We start from the raw sequence: 22099 nt of genomic DNA, 5'->3' as shown, positions 1-22099 counted from the left end.
CCTTCCCTAACAGAATTTTCTCTTAAGAAGATTTGTTTCTGTCCAGGTGTGATATACTTTACACATCTACCTTATATGATAGGGACTATTTGAAATTCACACAGCTTGCAAGTAGGTTAGGCTAATGTAATTTACAGTACCTAAACACCAATAGTTTTGTTTTATTTTGTTTTTAATTCTCAATACAAGAGCAAAAGAAAAAGTGAACACACCAGTTATAAATGTTAAGAGAAAGCTGGAGGGAGCTGTTCTTTCTACCTGGTTTTGATAGGACTATTGAGAGATGAGAAAAAGCACTTCTATTCTTACCCCTCTATAGATTGCCCAATTTCTCAGTCTATTCTTCAAATAAGGCAATCTGGGTTAAAAGAATGGAATCTGAAATCAGAACTATTCTCCAAATGCAGCAAAACTTAGTAACCTATGTGTATTGACCTGGTAATGATCATTTTGATAAATGGTTCTCATATTTTAAAGCTCATAAGAATCACCTATGGGGGGTTATTAAAAATGCAGATTCCTGTGTACCATCACAGAGATTCTGATTCAGCAGTAAGTTTGAGGTGAGAATTAAATTTTATTTGAATGCCCGTTGTGTGCCTGTTCCAGGTGCCAATTATTCTAGATACAAGGGATACAACTATGAACAAGAAAAGTCTTTGCTCTTATGGAGCTGACATTCTAGACAGGGAGGCAGACAATAAACGAATAAATATATGATACAATTTCAGGCAATGAAGTGTTATTAAAGGAAAATAAGCATTCTAAGTAGGTATGGAGTACTGAGTGATATTTATTGTAAATGGATGTGTTTTTATTGTTTATTGTAAATGTAACAAGTCTAATGATAAAACACCATATGTATAAGATAGAAGGTGGAAGTCCCTTGAGAGATAAAAATGACTAAATTTTTCTCTCTCTCTCTCTCTCTTTTTTTTTTTTTTTTTTGGTGCTACTTCTTGAGAAGAAAATGATAGGAAATATTTGAATATAATCATGCAGAGATCCTAAGATTTATTTGTTCATTTAACAAATATTTATTGAACATCCATATATGTCAGGTACTGTTCTAGGAGCTAGGGATGAAGTAGCAAGGGAGATAAAGACACTGCTGTCTCACAGTTAGAGTCTTTCTAGTGAGATAGAAAGGCAAATATGAAATAAATAATATAATTTCAGATTGTGATCATGCTATAAGGGAAGATTAAGCAGGCATAGAATAATGTGCAAGTTTGGGTTTGAGGCGGTGAGCTATAAATGGAACCAAGAGTGAAAAGATTTCTAAGTGAAATCTTACCTACCTTGTAAGATGAGGAATATTTGAAATTCACACCACTTGCAAGGAGGTTGGATAATGGAACTTACAAACCCAACAGTGTCAGCTGCCCTTGTCTTTCTCACCCCAGCAGAAGGTCTTGTCCTTGGCAGTTGAAGAAAACTGGAAAGACACCTGGTTGAGGGGAAAGTTTTGAATGGCAGCAGTGGACAAGCTGACTAAGAGTCAGGATAGGAATTAAGAGATTGCCAACTAGCAGAAAAGTTTTGGAAAGCATCTCCAACCCAAAGACTTTGGTCCAAGCTCCTGCCCCCTCTCTGAACTATTCCTACCTCATCTCCCCACAGCCTCCATCCCATCCTCTGCCCTCAACTGGACGATGTGTCTCAGTGTGGGTCCTTTTCTGACCCATGAGGCTGATTTCCCCCTGAGCTCCTCCAGTATGGAAACCCATGGCTGTCAACTCTGGGGAAATTTTCAAAAATAATTCTTTGATAGTTGCCTCCCTTCCATTTAATACTATTTTTCACTGTGAAATGTAACATCAATTAAAAAACCATAGGTTTATAGTGTAAAATATATTTTATAAGTAATCATCTCTGTGTCCACTACTTAGGTGAAGAACTAGAACACCAGCAGCATGTTAAGCCTGGGAAGACTAATCAGATAGCATAATCAGGGAAGGCTTCTCTGAGAGATAACATTGGATGAGAGATCTGATTTAAACTTGAAGATCTGGGAAGGATGGCATTCCAGACAAAAAGAAGAGTAGAGGTAAAGTCTCTGAAATAGGAAAAATATTGACATGTTTTAAGAACCATAAGAAAGCCAGAAGACTAGAGCAAAGTGAATGAGAAGTGTGGTTGAAGACAGGCTCAGATATAAGTACAGACAGATCACGGGGCATCACGGGCCATGGTAGGAGTTTAAATTTTATTTTAAATATAATGGAAACAATTGGAAGATTCTGAGTAGAAGATTATTATCTGATATGATATACCTTTTGAAATTATCATTTAAGGCATAATGTGGGAAATTGACAGAAGATACAATGAGGAAGTGAAGAGACCAGTCAGGAAGCTATTTCAATAGTCTAGACAGGAGATGGTGGTGGCTAGGGTGGGAGTGTTGTAGATGAAAAGTGATTAGGTAAACCAGTAGGACTTGCTGTTAGGTTGGCTATGGGGTATGTAAAAGAGAGAGAGAGAGAGAGAGAGAGAGAGAGAAAGGTCAAGATGACTCTAAGGTTTTCAACCGGCGCAATTAAATGCTTAGTGGTACCATTGACTGAATCAGGGTACCCTTGGGAAGGAGCAGATTTAAAAGGAGACATAGACAGAAAAGTTAAGTTTGAAGTGTGTATTAGATATTCAGGTGGAAATGTTGAGGCAATCAAATATTAAAGATTGGCATTCAGGGAAATGATCAAAGGGACTCAAGAGTGAAAATGTTCACCCAGGAAGTGAGAATCCATTAAGATAGCAGAGAAACAAGCCCTATGGTCCTCCACAATTTATAAATGGGGAAAACAGGGGGAAACAAAGAAAAATAAGCCACTGCAATAGGAGAAAAAACAAGTCAGCATGTTGTCTCTGAAAACAGTGAAGGAAGATTTTCAAGACTAAGAAAGTGATCAACCAGGGTGAAAGGCTGCTGGGAAGGTAAGAATTGACTGCTGGGTTCGACAAGACTGAGGCTGTTAGTAACTTTAGTAATCCTAAAAAGATCAGTTTCTTGGAGAAGTGGCGGGGAAAAGACCTGAGTACAGTTAACTAGGGAAAGAATGAGAAGAGAAAGTATAGAGAGTTTTTCAAGAGGTTTTGCTAAAAGGGAAGCAGAGACACAGGTCAGTAGTTACATGGGAATAAGAAGTCTAGAGAATTATTCTAAGTCTTGCGATAATACAGAATGTTTGCATGCTCAAGGGCATGGTCCAGCAGGCAGAGTTTGATGATTCAGGAGATTTAAGAATAATTGTGCATAGTCCTTGGGTGGGTTAGAAGGGACAAGACCCAGTACACAAGTGGAAGAATTGCCTTACATGGTAACAAGGACAGTTCATCTATCACAGCAGGAGGAAAGGCCCAGGAATACAAGTTTTTCATGACCCTATGTAATTCTTTCTTCTTTTTTAAGTTTATTTTTTAAAAAAATTTTAATGTTTATTTATTTTTGAGAGAGACAGAGAAAGCGTGAGTAGGGTAGGGCAGAGAGAGGAGACACAGAATCTGAAACAGGCTCCAGGCTCTGAAATGTCTGTACAGAGCCCAGTGTGGAGCTTGAACCCACGAACTGTGAGATCATGACCTGAGCCGAAGTCAGACACTTAACCAACAGACACTTAACCAACTGAGCCACCCAGGCACCCCATACCTTTATTTGTTTTTGGAAGAGGCAGAGAGAGCGCAAGCAGGGAGAGGGGCAGAGACAGAGGGAGACACAGAATCCAAAGCAGGCTCCAGGCTCTGAGCAGTCAGCAAAGAGCCTGACGTGGGGCTCGAACTCATGAACCATGAGATCATGACCTGAGCCGAAGTCAGACACTTAGCTGACTGAGCCACCCAAGTGCCCCGTGACCTTACCTAATTCTGATGTGGGTGGGCCCCAACCACATTTTGAGAAATACTAATTTAGATAAGCAAGGAAGGAAATAAAATAGATTCATTCGTGTGCCAACATGAGACGAGGAGGGAGAAGGCGATGTGAAGAAGAGAGCAGGACTCCACAAAGGGCTGCTCCACTTTAGGGCCACCTGGACTATTGGCATCACCCCTAAAATTAAGATACAACTCAGAAGCAGGAATGAGGTTTTGCTCCCACCACTCAAATTCTATAGAGAGCACATTCCAGCCCTCTGCCCACCGTCATCTGTTCCTAGAGCAGTGCCAAATCCTTTCCCATCTGCTCCAGACCTGCAATGCTTAACATTCTTGTGGTCACCAATTGAACTGAAGATCTGATAAGAGTTTTAACCCTTCTTTCCAGAAAAAAAGTTACACAGTCACTAAAGCTCTTGTTTGCAAGTCACAGGCCACTTATATTAAGCAAAAATAATTTATGAAAATATATGGGGGAGTTTACAAATACAAAGGGGAAGCTGATAAATTGACTGGAAAAATAAGAATCAAGCAACTCTAAAGGGTCCTAGTTATAGGAATTGCTTGGGGCCCCTCTGCTAGAATGGATAAGCTCTAAATGATTTCAGTCTTGTATTACCTGGTTCATGATTTAAATTCTAAAAGTGACTATTTAGTAAGCTCAACATGGGTCATATGCCTAGGCTAGGGCTGCAGATGTATTGGGCACCTTCCTTAATAGCCTACCAGAGTATATCCAATGAGGAAGAACTTATACTCCAAAAAACAATCAGTGTATGCTATTATTAATGTGGGATACAGCATTCTAGAGTACCACAAAAACCCCTAATGTTTCAGCCACACATAAATACAAAATTTTGCATATAATTTTGAAAGGTTCACAGACCCTCTGAAACCCATATATGTATCTTCTGCGATTCTTGCACTCACGCAGTAGGGAACCCCTAGTATCAACATAACTAATGTATATTCTTGGTTATCACCTCACTAAATGCTTAGGTTATTCTGGAAGAAGGAAAGAAAGTGACGACTTCCCTTTCCAATAACCTCCTACTCCTCCCAGTCTCAAGAGGTTGGGTTCTCCATACTCTCCTGAAGGAGAAAGATCACATTTAACTGGTGGCAAGATGTTATTATAGCATCACGTGATACAGGAAAAGAGCTCAAGGAGTGACAAAGGAGGATCTGGATTTGAATCTTGCCCCTACGAATTACAGACCAAGAGAACCTCAGCTTGAGACCCTCCTTGAGTGTTAGGTCTTTGTCTTTAAATTTCCTTCAAAAGGTTTTGCGAGGCTCATTAAATACCTCAGATCACATTTTATAATCTGTAAAGTTATGAACAAGTTTAGGATACAATCTATACGGGGCATCTGGGTGGCTTAGCCGGTTAAGCATTCAACTCTTGGTTTTGGCTCAGGTCGTGATCTCATGGTTTGGGGGTTTAAGCCCCCCATCAGGCTCTGTACTGACAGCACAGAGCCTGCTTGGGATTCTCTCTCTCCTTCTCTCTCTGCCCCTCCTGAAGTCTCTCTCTCTCTCTCTCTCTCTCTCTCAAATAAATATCAAAAATAAAATAAATAAATAAATAAATAAATAAATAAATAAATAAATACTTTAAAAAATAAAAAATAATAATCATATAGATATATATCAATAGATGATAGAGACAGAGAGTACTTCATTGGTTGTCAAGCCTGATTAATAATAGAAACATCTGGGAATTTTTTTAAATTCAAATTCTCAGCTTTCTTCTTAGATCTATTAAATCAAAATCTTCAGGAGTGGGGATATATATCCATGCGTATGTGAAAAGCTTCTTGCTTATTCTGAAGTTATCTAGATCTGGGATCCCACATATTTCGGATCAGAATTATTCATAGTGCTTTCCTATGTGTTGATGATTCTAAGAAAAATGTCAATATTACTCACTACTTGTGAGACCATCTAGACTTTGACTGGATAAAAAAACACACAATTAACTTATTTCACACCATAACATATAGCCAATTGCATACAGCCAGAGAATCCAACAACCTTACTGAATAAGTGCCAGTGTAGCAATAACTTACTTAGAACAAATTCTGCTCTCATTTATATGCTAAGAACCATTAAAGTACGATTTTACAGCTTGTGATCATTTTACGCACCATCGATTTATGAGTATGGCTGTTTCCACAGTTTCAAAACTTTGCAGAGAATCTATAGCTTCCTGCCATCTTTTAATATGGAGATGATGTAATGATTTCCTCAGATGGGGGAAAATGAGAAAAATTAATAAGAATATAAAATATAAAATAATGGTGCTGGGCTTAGCCGTAACAACATTCTTTAACATCAGATGTGGCTTTATAATTATGGTATGAGAATTTTTTTTCTTCAATCTTCCTTAAAGGATAAAGAAATTACAAAGTATTTAAAAACCAAGGCAGAGGAGGCCGTCCATAAATACCTTTAGTTTTCTCAATCTTCTCCAGTCTCAGCTCTGAGAGACTGATGTGCTAGATTTTATGCTGGATCTTAATAATGTCTTCATGCTATTTTGCATTTTCTAAAATGTTAACTCTTATAACATGATCCATAGATAAGCATGACCTGTCAGCTTTCTTCTGATGAGTACTAAGTTTTATTCCTGAGGGCAATGTTGACTTTAGTTCTATTTTCCTGAGAGAATAAAGACAGCATATCTGCACTATTTTGTCATAGTCTTCCAAATGGCTACTTCCCGGGGCGCCTGGGTGCTCAGTTGGTTAAGCGTCTGGCTTCGGCTCAGGTCATGATCTCATGGTTGGTGGGTTCGAGCCCCATGTCAGGATCTGTGCTGACAGCTCAGAACCTGAAGCCTGTTTTGGATTCTGTGTCCCTCCCTTGCTCACACTTTATCTGTCTCTCTCTCAAAAATAAATAAACATTTTTAAAAAAATGGCTACTTCCAAAAAGGAGCACCAATTTCTCCCTTGCTAACATCTACTAAACAGAAGGCCATCTTAGAGATACCAATGTGGAGTCAAGAATACCATACGTCATAAGTCAAGATGTTGATCCTTGACTTGATCAATAAAAATATTTCAAGTTTTAACATCTTAAACAAAGCTGACTGAAAATGTAAATTACTAAATTAAAATACCTCTTTGCAGAACTAGGACTACCCCCCTTATAGTTGGAGGTGTAAAAGACAGTCCACGATACTGCGCAATGCAACAACGAGGCCTCCTCACCAGAGACTAGAAAGAGTTCAGTCTCTCCTCTGCTTGGATCCTCCTTCCCTGAATGTTCAAAAAGCCCCCAAGGCTGCTTTCTAGAGTCCAAAGTTGTAACTGGTCTACTCTCAAATCACACAGAGGCCAGAACTGCCTTCAAGCTACTGGAAACCCAGCAGTCATGAAGGTTGGGTTTTTCCAGAAGTTAACACAATGTTGCTTTGCCCCCGTCATTGAGACAGCACATTGGCCCCTGATGTTGATACTAATTGTTGATGCTGTCACTGGGACTAGAGCTCATAGTCACCACTGATAGAGATGCAAAGGGCCACTCCTGGTGGTTGTCCCCCTGTTGTCAGACCCTTGACGCTTCCAGGGTGAACTGGAGGACTGACTTGCTGAAACACAAAATTCTGTCTCAGACTTTGATTCAGTAGGTCTGGAGTGGACCTAACAACATGCATTTCTAGCCAGTTGCTAGATGACTCTAATGTCGTTCTTTTGTGGAAATCTGTACTTGGAGAAGCCCCTTCCCAAGATAGTCTGAGGAAATTTTCCATTTGTTTCTGCTGTCGTTTCTCTAAAGGCATAAACCCTTGCTGGTCTATCCCAAAGCAAGAGAGCTGGATTGAGCCACCACTGTGGTGGAGACTCCTGGCTGAGCCGGACTAGTTCTTCTTGGGACAAGGGAGGAAGAGCCTTCTCTGGCCTAGCTTCTCTGCATTGCGGTTCTTAGAATCAGCTGCTCAGCCACCTTCCCAGGACCTAAGTCTGTTACCTGGATGTAGGTATAAAGAGGTTCTGATGTCTACTGCCTCACAGACCCCGGAAAAATTATGGTTCTTATCTGTCTTGTCACCCAAGCCAATCCTGTTTGTTTTGTTTTGTTTTTGATGTCTATTTATTTTTCAGACAGAGAAAGAGCGAGAGTGAGAGAGAGAGAGAGAGATAGAACATGTGAGTAGGGAGGGGCAGAGAGAGGGAAACAGAGAATCCCAAGCAGGCTCCACGCTGCCAGCACAGAGCCAGACGTGGGGCTCAAACTCGTGAACCATGAGATCATGACCTGAGCCAAAACCAGGAGTTGGAAGCTTAACGGACTGAGCCACCCAGGTGCCCCACCAATCCTCTCTTTTAAGTCTTTCCACCTCCAATAGCAATTTTTCTCATAATTTCTCATTGACATTTTTTTGCCTACTCTGCCCCTGGACCTTACTCAGGACCAACTAGGCTGCTTCAGCCTAGGAAGTTTTTATAACACTGACGTTTGTGGCATCTCAGTCCCTTCTGTCCTAGAGGGCCCTTGGGCTCTTAATGCAGTTAAGTTCACCCTTGTCGTAGCAACCTTCAAGCTCCATGTTTGAGGTGCCAGAAAGAGACACAAATGATTAAGAGCTGTTAATAGATTTTATCACTTTGGGTGATAAACTCTAGTTTAAATACAGCACATGTTATTTATGAAGACACATGTGCACGTGCACACACACACACAGGAAAAAAGAAATTACAGATTTTATAGCAGAACAAAGAAAAAACATGCACAATTTTCCTTTGTAATGAGATTGCTATACACCTAAGAGCTCCATGCAGAATAGTGGATTAAGCATTAAGTGATTCAGGAATCAATAGTTGTTGGTAACATTGTATAATACATTCTAACTCCTGACAGTAGTAAGCATTGTGATGTTAGCACAAATGTGAGCCTCATTACCAAGTAGGTAAGTAGACAGGTAAATCTTTTTTATGAGTGTTGACCTTTATTATTTCAGAATAGCATTGTATTATATATAGACCCCAAGTAGGCTTGGAAATAAATATTAATAATAACAAAAGCCTTCCATTCCAGCCAACATTTCCTTATTTGATATGTATAGAGTTTTAAGTGCATAACAATGGCAAAATTTGCTCAAGGTTATTCACTACCAGTGTTTACTCTGCAAAGTGCCTTAAGACATTCTCAGCATAAAGGGTATCACATAAAATATTAGTTTCTATTTCTGTTATTAACCTAATAGCTCAAACACTTTGTGACATGGTTTAAGGTGAGAATAAATCACTCATTCAGCATCTTTCACAGGTAAACAGCAATGAAGTGGCAAATAAAAAATTAATAAAATACAAGACTTTTCTACTGCAGGTAAAAATCATATTTGTATTTAATAATTTAAACATATGAATGCAAGATAAAAATCTCATTAATAACCTTTAAAATTTTCACCTTCATAATTTTTTTCATTTTTTTGGATATTGACTAGTAAGCTTTGATTTGTTTTCATTCTTTGGTACAAGTAGTATTCATTTACGCATGGGTTGTGCTTTTATGAATTTTTTTCTTCTGTGAAATACAGCAAATAGTTATATGCATAAAATCAAAATGTGGAGTTCAAAGAACTATCTGACTATAGTCCATGTAGACTATCAGGATGGGGCATTATCCTGCAAGTCAGGACCCTATCAGCACCCAAAAGCCTCCCAGCTTCTGAGCACTAACCCCCTCTCCTCCAGAGGTAAATACTATCCTGGCCTAGATAGTAATCACTTCCCTGCCACCTAAGCTTGCATCCCCTAAACCCTGGAGTTTAGCTTGCCTCCTTTTTTGAGCTTTACATAGATGGACCTATACACCACATATTCATTTGTGTCTGGTTTCTTTCACTTCACATTGTGTTTGTGAGATTCATCCATGATGAATGTGTAGATGTAGTTCATTCATTTTCACTGCTGTAAAGTATTCCATTGTATGAGGAACACAATTTATGTATGCATTCTATTGTGGGTGGACATCTGGGTTGTTTAGAGTGTGCAGCCGTGAAACTGTGACACACTGTAGGTGTTTGAACAATATATTTGCCAGTAAATCAACAGCGGAATTTACCACACATCCCAATGTCAGGCCCTGTGTGTTGAGAACTATGAGGCTGGCACAAAGGCGAGCATCACTACTGAGGATAAACATAGACAGACAATATTTGTACATAATTTTTGGTACAGACGTGATAGAATTTCTATTGAGCATATACCTGGGTGAGGAATTTCTGAGTCACAGAGCATGTGTCTTCAACTTCCCATAGATTATACCAAAGTGACATATTAATTTACACCTTCACCAGTATTAAGTAAGTGTTCCTCCTGCTCTACCTCCAGGTCTCAGCTCAAATTTTATCTCCTGTGAGTATTATTTCCTGGCCATTCTAGTTAAAGGAGCTGTCCAGATTAAAGTACCCAACCCCCTTACTGTTTAGACTATTACTCTAATTTATTTTCTACAAGCCACCTCCCACCATCTGAAATTATCTTACTTGTTTCTGCTTTCCTCCAGTAGGAAGTAAACTCCACGAGAAAAGGACTTTATCTTGCCCATGACTGGCACATAATGTCTGGAACAGTCTTGATAAATATTCGTGGAGTGAATAGTTGGGAACTTCCTGGATATCGTAAATATTCACACCAATGCCAGTAGAAAAGACTTTACAGAGTATAAACTTTGAATCTCCTCTTTGCGACAAGCAATGCTTTTTGAATAAGAGGTTCATGCTCCATGCAGTATATTTAACAGCCAGCATTTGGGAAAATAATTATCCATTTAGCTTTTCCTGTAATATGGCCATCATGACATGTTGAATAATTTTTCCAGTCTCATGAACACAGTGGACAAAAGCATTTCATATTCTCTGTGAGAAAACAGGTGCCTATAAATCAAGCCTTCTTATTTTAAGTACAGTCTATAATAATCGATCGACATGCCTGCTATAAATAATAATGCATGGTTTCTCAAGGAACCTAGCATGTAATTGGTTCTCTGATCTGAAGAAGCTATAGGTCTGTGATTTTTTGATATCTATGGAATCCCTCAACCAACTTTATTGTTTTGTTTTTAGCTAGCACTTGAAATAAAGGCTCATGAATCTTTATTGTGCATCTAGCCTCTCTTGAATAGAGAAGTAGTAGTGTGTGACTCTTGGAATATTCTCAGCCTTTATCTTTGCATTTCCACTGTAAGGTCACAGTGACAAATGCCCAGTGAGGTACCTGATCGTGTGTTCCTTTTGTGTTGAGAGCCATCCCCGAGTGAATTCAAATACTTGAGAAAGACAATCATATATTAGACTATATTTTCACAGTAGGCTTTAAAAAATAAAAAAGCACAAGAGGCTATCCTAAAAGTTCCAAGTCACCAAATTCTAACATGGCTACATAATAGAGAGGTATATACATTCTAAATTCTTGAATGGTTCATAGTTTTTTGTTTGTTTGTTTGTTTTTAAAGGAAGCTGACCATATGACCTTACTACTCTGGCCACAGTCAGTTGGCACGAGGCTGGATGCCTGATTGAAGGCAGGCCACAGCACGAGAAATGGCATGAGATCTCTGTCAGCCTGGCTACTCGACTTGGAAAAGTGACTAACTGAGTAAGTCAGATGATCTCTCTTGGAGAGTTTAAATGCAGGACATGTGTAGCATTATAGGTGGGGGAAGATGGGGGAAACGTGATAGAATTGGAGATTTTAATTACATAATCTGGGAAATGTAAATCACAGTTATTAAGATTGTTCATGAAGACTGAAAATAAGAACAAATGAAAATTATGAGCATTATCCTGCTCAAAGATCACCGAATCCCTGATTTAAGACTTTGTGAACCAACCTTCACCTGGATGATGACACAATGATCACTTGAGAGAAAAGGCAGAGCAGAAAGAAATCCAGAGAAAATGTAGGGAGCATGAGCCATGAGGGAGTAGAAGCTGTAAGGTAGTGGAAACCATGACTGAGCAACACTGAGGAGGTAAGTTGAAGGCAGTGCTAGTCTTAAGAGTCAAAGAGACTGTGAGTGAGAATAAAAAAGCAGAGTCATAATGGTGAGCTATTAAGATAAGTCACAATACTGCTAAAGAGACAGAAACTATCACCAGACTGACACTGAAGCACAAAAGCTCTTAGTTTTTCCATGAAGCCTGATGGTGTGGCTGTGGTGTTGATCAGTCTTTCTTTCATTAAAAATTCGGTGTGCACAAAAAAATAAATATAAAATAAAATAAAAATTCAGTGCTGTGGCACAACAATCACTTGAGATGTGAACAAAAAATCTACTATCTCCAACTCCAGAAAGTCTCTGATCTAGTAGATCAAGGGCATGATCTAGACATCTTCATTTTATATATCTGAGCCTGATATTCCAATGACTCCCCTTGTAAGAAACATTAATCTAAGTTATCCTAAGGTAGTAAACCTTCCTTGAAATTGGAAAGAAAAATCTACTTAATATAGATCCCATGTGTGACTTTAATATTGCAAACATAGCCCAGAGTTGGAGCATCTAAAACACATTGCTGAATTGGTTTTATAATTATTTTCTCATTAAATCTTATCACGAGAAATGCTACATTTCAAATCTTTCAAGCTAAAAGGCCCTCCCCATCTTGATCTCCTTAAGGGACTGTACCAAGCTCATCTTCCTCTATTCCCTCAAAGAACTCTGCTCTGGCTGAACTCTGATTCCCAAATACAGAGCACATTTTTTTCACATCTGAACCCACCCACATCCCCACCCACCATATCCCACTATTCGGGGAAATAGTGAGGAAGCAGGCCTAAGGTTGGCATATGTGGAATACTGAGTGAGGCCAGTCACAAGACTGAGTTTGGGGGTTGGAATGGAAACTAGAACTTCCTGCTGGAGACAGTCTGAAAGGCCAAGAATCAAGACAAAAATCAAGTCAAAGTCCACTGGTAAACACATTTTAAGACTGGAAAGAGCAAGTCCAAATACGAATGCAAAAGTTGGAGGCAGCAATGAAGGCAGAGTCTCAGAGTTAGGATAGAATAGGCAGAAGTAAAGTCCAAGTAAGAAAGTCCTGGGCAATTTCAGGCCAAATGGAGCAAACACTACTGGGTGGCTGTGACTTAAATTCATGGGCTGGTAGGTACACATTAAGTAGGTGATTCAGGCCAGATTAAAGGTCCTTGTGCGCTAACCCATCTCCTTCCTAACAGCCTTTCTAATTCTCAGATCCTTATGGGGCTGGAAGTTTGCCAAGATGGACTTTGTGCAGATACCAGTGCTGTTTGTGGACAGAAGTTCCTTATGCCATTTGACTGGGAAGTACCACCTCCTTGTGGATCAATGTCTCAATATCCTCATCTGTAAAATGGGAATTATAATGTAATTAATCTACACATTAGTGAGGATTAAAAGAATGAAGAGATAATGGATATGTGCCTGGCACTTAGCACTAACACCCCAAATTGTTAATTATTGTTGATTCCATTGCTTGTCATTGTTGCTGGTCTGTCATTGTTGCTGTAATTAACTAGTATCTATGTACAATGGATTATCTTTACATCTTTCTCCTTTATGCTGGATCTCTTAATACTGACTTTTTGCCAATACCATGTCACATGTTGGATGTTCATTTCCCTCTAGATGCTGTAGCACAGACTGAACTCCCTCCCAGCAACTTCTCTGTTTGAGCCTGGTGTTTGATCCACACTACAGTCTGAATATTCATGTTCCCCAAGATTCAGGTGTTGAAATCTTAATGCCCAATGTGATGGTATTAGGAGGTGGGGTATTTAGAGGTGATTAAATCATGAGGGTGGAGTCCTCATGAATGAGACTAATGCCCTAATAAAAGAGAGATGCCCAAGAGAGCTCCCTCACCCTTTCTACCACTTGAGGATGATACAACCCATGTATCTCACAACCATGTGAGAAATCCACAGTCCAGAAGAAGACCCTCACCTGACTCTGCTGGCATCCCAATCTCAGAATATCCAGCCTCCAGAAATGTGAGAAGTAAATTTCTGTTGTTTATAAGCTACCTAGCATGTTGTGTTTTGTTACAGGACAGCCCAAATGGACTAAGACAACCCACAACCCACTACTTCCTGACAGTGTTACCTGTCCCACCAGGTAACAGGTCATTCACACTTATGTCTCCTTTCCCCTTCCCAGACACTTTTGAAGGCCTAACTGAAACATTTTCTTTTTCATAAAGCCTTACATAACCCAAAGGATTCTCTCCACTCTCTGGAAGGTCTAACTACATGTAGTCTGAATACTTAGTCTGCCAGTTAATGACTTACCACCCTATAAAATCTTTTTAAGGAGTCTCTTAGATTGTATTTAAATCATGTATTATTATTTAATTTATCTGCCTTGTGTTTCCAATAAGATAGTACCCTCCTTGATGATAACAACTATATCTTATTCATCCTTGTATGCCCCACAGCTAAGCACTATGCTTTGCATAGAGCTCAATAAATATGTGTGATTTGATTTGAAATGCTTAAGTTAGAATACCATAAAAGACTATACTGTTCCACACTCTGAGGAAGTCATTAAGATTTAAAGAAGCCATTAAGGACTAATCCTATAACTGAGAGAAGAGTAAATTGCTTACTTTTAGGCAGATGTGCTAACTTTCTAGGCCACTAAGGTTCTATTTAAGCAATTTACTAAAAGTAAATTACTAAATGGATCCAGGTAGCTCAAAAAGGTTAATACCTGTCACTTCCTCTTAAGAGGTAAGCTATGCCTCTCTTCCTCACTCTGAGCAACCCACCCAAGTTCATCTACTGCTTAGAAGATATTGAAAATTATATTTACACAGACTAACCATTTGGACTGCACTTCTAGCGCTGGAAAAAGCAGTCCTGTAAACTGTAGGACAGAGTGCACCGCTGGTGCCCCGTTGCTACTGATTTTCCAGGATATTAACAACACTCTTCCCCTTCTTCTTACCTTATTTTCGAAAAGGCTCATATGTAACATTGGAGAAAAGAAAAAACAGTTCATTCAATTGCATTCCCTGTTGATGCTAGAACTTCACTCAGGAATAGGGAGATAGATTTAAAACATGAAGGCATTGCCCCCACTTCATAGAATGGCAATCCTAGTTGCAGGCGAAGGGGTGGGGAGGGGACTGGGATGGAAAACACACAAGCAATTACACACAGTGTGCCACGTCCCATCACAGTGACACTTGCAAAGAAAAGTGAGGAGCCCTGCCAGCTTTAGGGGAGAAGTGGAAGCAGCAGCTATCTGACCCATGCCTTAAGGGGTTATTAGGAGTTCTCCAGGGGAGACAAGAGGACAAAAGGCATTCCCAAAAGAGAAAGGACAAAGAAATGATTTGATTGGGAAAAGGCAAGAATCATGGAAATCATGGAAGAATCTTTCTGCAGGGCAGAAAGAGACCTTAGATGTATGTTAATCTAAGCTCTGAATTTTATAGACGAGGAAACAAAAATGAGAATGAGGCCAAGGGATGTTAGGTGACACGTAGTCACACAATTAAAAATAAAAGCAAATCTTGAACCTGCATCTCTCTGACGTATGTCAAATACGGTGTTTAGCCTACCTTGATAGATGTATATTTAATAGATGTTCAATGAAAGAGGGAGGACCGGTAAGAGAATGCTGCCCAAGTTCCCCACCAGTTGGGTTCATTCACTCACTCACTGGCTCCCCCACTCACTTAACAAATACTTATTGGCATCAACTATGTGCCAGGAACTCTACTTAAAGAGGTAGGAAGCTAGGACTGCAATAGTGACCAAGACAGACATAACCAGGATCTCTCAGAAGTAACAAATTAATGGAGGATATGCACTAGTAAATAGGCAGTTAGAATCAGGTTTCACTGTTGTGTCAGGGGAAACAGAAGGTGTCGTGGAAACACAAAGCACTTGGGAGAAACCTTATCGCAGAGCATCAGCTCTCTGCAGGCTCAACCCTAGAGGTTAAGAGGAGTTAGCAAGTGTTCCAGGAAGAGGTAATAGCACATGTAGAGACCCAAAGACAAACATTTACAAATTAAGGGAGCGCAGTGTGCATAAGGAAAACTAAAATATGTTCATTTTGAGGTACATATAAAGCAGGAAAGTGTGGTTAACTTCCTTCCTCCCATGGCACCCCTTAGCCAACTCCCACTCATCCTTCAAGCTGCAAATGACGTTGTTGCTTCTCTTCCCTGACACCCTCAAAACCAGGTCCCCGTAGTGCCATGGGCTTCTCCTCCCTGCAGACTGCACCTGCTGATTTTTACCTGGCTTTGCCACCAAGCCATAAGCTCCTTGAGAGCAGGTACAATCTCCTGGCCCACCATTGCATCCCCATACCTTGTACAGGGTCTTGCACAAGTATTTGGGGGGGGGGGGGCTGATGCATACGTTGTGGGAAACTAAAAAAGATCCCCCCAAAGATATCCGAGTCTTAATCTCAGGAACCTGTCAATGCTACCTTAGGGGGAAAAGGGGTATTCACAAATGTAAATCAATTAAGGGTTGTGAGGTGGGGAGATTATCCTGGATTATCCAGGTGAGCCCTAAATGCAATCACAAATGTCTTTATAAGAGGTGCAGAGGGAAATTTGACTCCAGGTAGAAAAGAAAAAGCCATGTGACCACAGAAGTAAAACTTTGAGTGATCAGCCATAAGCCAAGGAATACCAGCAGCTGTAAGAAGTTGGAAAAGGTGAGGAAAGGCTTTTCCCCTAGAGACTTCAGAGGGAGCACAGCCTTGCTGACACCTCGATTTCAGTTCAGTAATGACTCTGGACCTCCACTCTGCAAAACTGGGAGAGAATAGTTTCTGTTGTTTCAAGCCACCAAGGTTGTGATAATTCGTCCTAGCGGCCACATATACCAATACAAACACTGATACACATCTTTTCCCATAGACATTGTTTTGAGTTTGCCTTTAGCAATTAGTTCCTTTGTTTCTGTCTTTTGAAAAGTTTATTTATTTATTTTGAGAGAGAGAAAAAGCACAAGTCAGGGAGCAGCAGAGAGAGGGGGGGGGAGAGAGAGAATCCCAAGCAGGCTCCACACTGTCACTGCAGAGCCCGATGTGGGACCTGAACCCACAACCATGAAATCATGACCTGAGCCGAAGTCGGATGCTTAACTGATTGAGCCACCCGGGCGCCCGTTTTCATTTTTTTTTATGTATTGCAAAACTTGGACTCTTTTTTCTTTAATTAGACCTTTTTAAGATTGAAATATAGTTGACACATAATGTTACATTCATTTCAGATGTACACTACAGTGACTCAACAACTGTATTTGTTATGCTGTGCTCACCACAAGCATGGCTACCATCTGCCACCACACAAATTCTATTGCCATACCATTGACTATATTCCCTACGCTGTACCTTTTATCCCCTTGACTTATTCATTCCATAACAGCAATGAATTCCTTTGGACAGAGTCCTAGAAGCAGAATGGTGGGTCAAAATAGATGCTCATCTTTTGAGGCTCAATGAAGATTACTAAATTGATTTCAAAAAACAACTTACATAATGTAACAGAATGTCGACTCACCATACCCTCTTCATTAAATATTTTCATTAATTCTAATGTATGCTATTTTGATATGCAAAACTAGTACTTCGATCTTGTTTTAATTTACATTTCTTTCGTTGCTAAGGAAGACAAATATTTTGCCATATTTATTTATCAGTTTTATGTCTTTGGTGTGTGTGAACTTAATTTTTTAAAGAGAGTTTTGTATATATTCTTCCTATAGTAACAATATTAGCTTTGTTTCTTAAATTTGCTGAAAGTAATTTCCTTACTCTATTGTTTGCCAGTTTATTTAGGATGGATTTAGGCTTTTGCTTTTGTTTTTTTAATTTTTTTTAATCTTTATTTATTTGTGAGAGAGAGAGAGAGACAGAGTGTGAGCAGGGGAGGAGCAGAGAGAGAGGGAGACACAGAATCCGAAGCAGGCTCCAGGCTCTGAGCTGCCAGCACAGAGCCCAACACGGGGCTCGAACTCATGAACCGTGAGATCATGACCTGAGCCGAAGTCGGACGTTCAGCCAACTGAGCCACCCAGGCGCCCCGTAGGTTTTTGTTTTTTTAAAGGGACTATGCAAAACTTTTATCCGAAGGAATAAGACAAAGTTGTTTATTTTTTCCTTGGTGCTTTCTTTTGCTTTTAAACTTAGAAAGACCTCCCCTTCTAGAAGCTACATAAAAAGCCAATTCTATCTTCTTTTAGGTTGTCTTTGGTTGACCTTGTTTAACTCTTCATGCTGCCTGAAATTCACTTTTGTATATGCTGCAGAGCGAATAATTAAACTGATTGTTTTCACTATACAACAATGCCAATTGTTGCACTGTTTCTTGAGTAACCAGCTCATTCCCCACTGCTCTGTAACGCCTCTTTTGTTATGTATTAAATTCTCATATATAATCGGATCTGTTTCTGGTCTCTACATTGCGTTTCTCTGATCCTACCATCTTTTACAGTAACAGTATTATACAGTTTCAAACACTGAACTTTGACATTTTTTCAAAATGGTAGGTCTTATCCTCATCCATATTTGAAGTGTTGCTTTGCTTTCTTAATCTTTCAATAACTTTTCAAAAATTGTTTTAAAATAAGTTCATATTCTTTTAAAACAAATTTACTCCACAGCTTTCTCCATAGCAGATGTAGTCGCAGTTCAAGAAGTGTTTATAAATAGTAACTATTATTAATATTGCTCAAGAGCAACTCATTTAAAAAACACTTTTTGTCTATTTAGTGTCTGTGTTAGGTAGAGTAGTTTTTCATTTGCCAGTTAAAAAACAACCATGTGCAAGGGGTTGCCTGGGTGGCTCAGTCGGTCAAGCGTCTGACTTCGGCTTAGGTTGTGATCTTGTGTTTTGGGGGTTCAAGCCTTGTGTCAGGCTCTGTGCTGACAGCTCAGACCCTGGAGCCTGCTTTGGATTCTGTGTCTCCCTCTCTCTCTGCCGCTCCCGACTTGCATTCTGTCTCTCTCTTTCTCTCTCTCAAAAATAAAAATTAAAAAAATAAAACACGTCCAAGAATTGTAGCCAATCTTCTTTTAGTGAACAAAATTATTGCTAGCACCCCTGCACACACACCCCCCCCACACACACACATTTGATAAGTGGTATGTTTGAAAAGACTTTAGAATACATGATTCAATGGGTGGTTCTTCTCAGAGTAAGCTGAACAGACCCAGGGTCTTTCACAGGACTCATCAAGTTCCCCAAACTGCTGAGCTGTACTTGACTTGTAAGCCCTGAAACCACATGTGTACTTCAATAACAATTAGGTCAGTAGTGAGCTTTGTTTGTCTAGTGTGAGAAACCGGTCACTTCCACACATTCCTAAACTTCTCATCATAACTTTCAAAATACAACTGTACAACCTTGCCTATTAGTTAGCTGATCTACTTGGCTCTGGCTTTTTCTTTTTTGCCATATACATGAACAAAGGTAATCCTTCGGGATCACCTATGCATGCAGCTAAATGTTATTAATTCTACACCTATTTGTTCTTCTATGAGCAAAACCCTGGGAATATAAAAATTAGTAAGACATGGATCCTACCATTAAGAAGCTCAGACACAGCAAGAGAAAGAGATAAGTAAACAACCACAATGGAACCCTGAGATAATGGCTCACTTCCTTCAAATGGAGTCAGCAAAAGTTTTTATCTTGAGCACAGGGTAGGGTAGAAACCACAGGAATCCCTTCTCCTAACCCCATTTCATGTTCTTTAAAATGACAACTGGCAACTCCTATTAGAACAACCTAATAAGATGAAAATTACAACAATACACTATGGGAGCACGGAGAAGATATTTAAACTGTGCCCTAAAGAATAAGTAGGAGGCTGTTTTTTTTTTTATTAAAATTTAAAAAGTAAAAGAATAAATGAAAATAAAATTTTTTTAATTTTAAAGTTCATTTATTTATTTTGAGAGAGCGAGAAAGAGAAAGAGAGAGCACACAAGCAGGGGAGGAGCATATTGAGAGGGAGAGAGAGAATCCCAAGCAGGGTCTGTGCTGCCAGTGCAGAGGCTGACGCGGGGCTTAAACCCACTAACTGTTAGGTCATGACCCAAGCAAAACCAAGAATTGGAAGCCTAACCGACTGAGTCACCCAGGCACCCCCTTAAAATTTTTTTAGATTAAAAAAGAGTAAGTAGAAGTTTTTTAATGTGGAAAAAGAAGGAAGGCATTTCAGGAAAATCGGATAGGAGTATGGGAGAACATGGAATGTTCTGGAAAAAGAAACTGCGTTCTGCTAGTGAGTGTAGAATTTCAGTTATACGCTTATGTGGAAAAGGTAAAATACAGTGTAGGGGGTCAAGTCTTGAAAAGCAAGTTGGAGACAGATTGTAAAAATCCTCAAATGCATTTCGTCCCCATAAATTGGTGGAGTAAGACGATTCACTAACCCAGTCCTTTCTAGTTTTCGCCGCCACCACTCCACTAAAACTATTGTTGTCAAGGCCACACAGTCTCCAGGTTTCAGATAAGTACTTTTTAAAGTGTTTAAAGAAGTAATGTGCGTGGACACCTGGCAGGTTGACGGAAGAGGACCTAGACTTGTGGCAGCAGTACCAGTGGCCTTGTCGCCTCAAAGAAGGCAAGAAATGCTGAGGGTCTGAGTGAAGCAATTAGCATTGGTGTACTGGTTATAGAATCATTTACAACATAGAAAGAAGAGAAATCCGTGAGTTGGGAACGAAGGAAAGAAGGAAAAGAGGGAAAGAAGGAAAGAGGGAGGTGAGGGAGAGGGAGGAAAGAAAGGAAAGAGAGACTATAGGTGACTAGAAACTAAGGACTTTGATTTTCAGGAAAATGTCAGAGCAAATTACATAAGAAGAATAGCTTCAGTTTCTGTAGTTCTTAAAGACCAAAGAATAAGAACGTCTGTAGGCAGACAGTTGGGAATTGCCTTATGACACCAACGCTCATGCAACTGAGAGAATTAAAGCTGATAATTAAGGCTGGCAATCAGGGTTTTCCAGCTCTTGTGGATTTAATAACCCTTAATTGGCAAATGCCTGTGCCAGAAAGATTGCATCTTCAAAAAAATTAGAAAAAAAACAAACATGAAAACGCAACTAATAAACACCAATGTTTGGTTAAATATCAGAGGAAGGATGAAAACCTGAAGAAAACATTCCAGTGATTCAGCAAATCCAAACAAAATAATAAGGAATATGTGGACCAGAATACTTTGCAGGATGTTGGGACGATTTGGAGAAGAACAGTGGTTGTGCCAAATCTCACTATGTCCCCAAAGTCTCAAAGGAAGATGTGTTGCTCGGGGCAAACTCTCTACCCAGGATCCTGAATCCATTTCTTCTCATTTCTACTGGTAACTTGCTACAAGAGTTATTTCTTCTTCCTCCAGTATTTCAACATCTTGCTGTCTCCATAGGCTCCATTCGGAAGCCTAAACAAGTTCAACTTCCTTTGTTTGAAAATATACACTTTTTGGATTTTAAGTCCCCACTAGCAATTCCTGTGCCCTCACTTGTTCACTTCGGTGAACTGTAGTCAAGACTCTGCTCTTACTACTCCCTGGACACACTGCTCTGACAAAGGTCACTGTTGACATCCTAACCCACTGCTCTCTCTTTATTCAGCATCTTGAACTCTCTGAATCAACTGACCATGTTGACATTGCCCTGCTAAGAACAACTCTTCCTTGGTTAACAGAAAATAGCTTTCTTGTGTCCCATGCTACCCATCTTTTCACTCCTTCTTGGTGCTTTTTCCAGATCCCCTTCCTTCCCAGTCCTCTAATGTTAGCAATTGCCAAGGATGACTTCTCCACTGCTTTCCAATATTAACATTCTCCTTTGTGTTCTTATCAATCCCTGTGCCTTCAACAGCTAACACATGTCAGTAACATCCTAATCCATGTCTCTGCATCAGACCTGTCTCCTGCGGTTCAGGGTATTTATTGTATTGCCTAGTTACTCACAGACATCTCAAAGTTCTCTCCAATCTGTACTTGCTCCTCTTCTGAAATTTCCCCATCTTAGTGAATGACCCACGATGGTGGGCCATCCATCCAGTGATCCAACCCAGGAATCTGGGAATCATCTTAGACTCTTCCTTGTTCTTTATGCTAACCCACAACCAGGTTCTGGTGATTCTCCCTTTTCAAAATTATTTTTCCAATCTGTCTTCTTTCCATCCCTGTGGCGACTGCCGTATTTAATTCCATAGGAATAGTATTCTCAGGCTCTCTCTACCACA

General features: G+C 39.7%; 2 long non-coding RNA genes across 4 annotated transcripts in view; one reads left to right on the top strand and one right to left on the bottom strand.

The window, feature by feature from the left end:
• Positions 1-22099, bottom strand: part of LOC102901049 — an 82856-nt gene that overhangs the window by 35913 nt on the left and 24844 nt on the right. The window lies entirely within an intron of this gene.
• Positions 11306-13310, top strand: LOC123383238. Of its 2 annotated transcripts, none has more exons than XR_006592787.1 (2): positions 11306-11483; positions 13084-13310. It is a non-coding gene; the product is annotated as an uncharacterized LOC123383238 (long non-coding RNA). The 2 variants fall into 2 exon arrangements; XR_006592786.1 differs by having other exon boundaries at positions 13068-13310.

The sequence above is a fragment of the Felis catus genome, chromosome F2 (genome assembly GCF_018350175.1).
Source record: "Felis catus isolate Fca126 chromosome F2, F.catus_Fca126_mat1.0, whole genome shotgun sequence".
NCBI classification, from domain to species: Eukaryota; Metazoa; Chordata; class Mammalia; order Carnivora; family Felidae; genus Felis; species Felis catus.
Note: the sequence above shows the minus strand (reverse complement) of the source record. Positions and strands in the feature narration are given on the sequence as shown.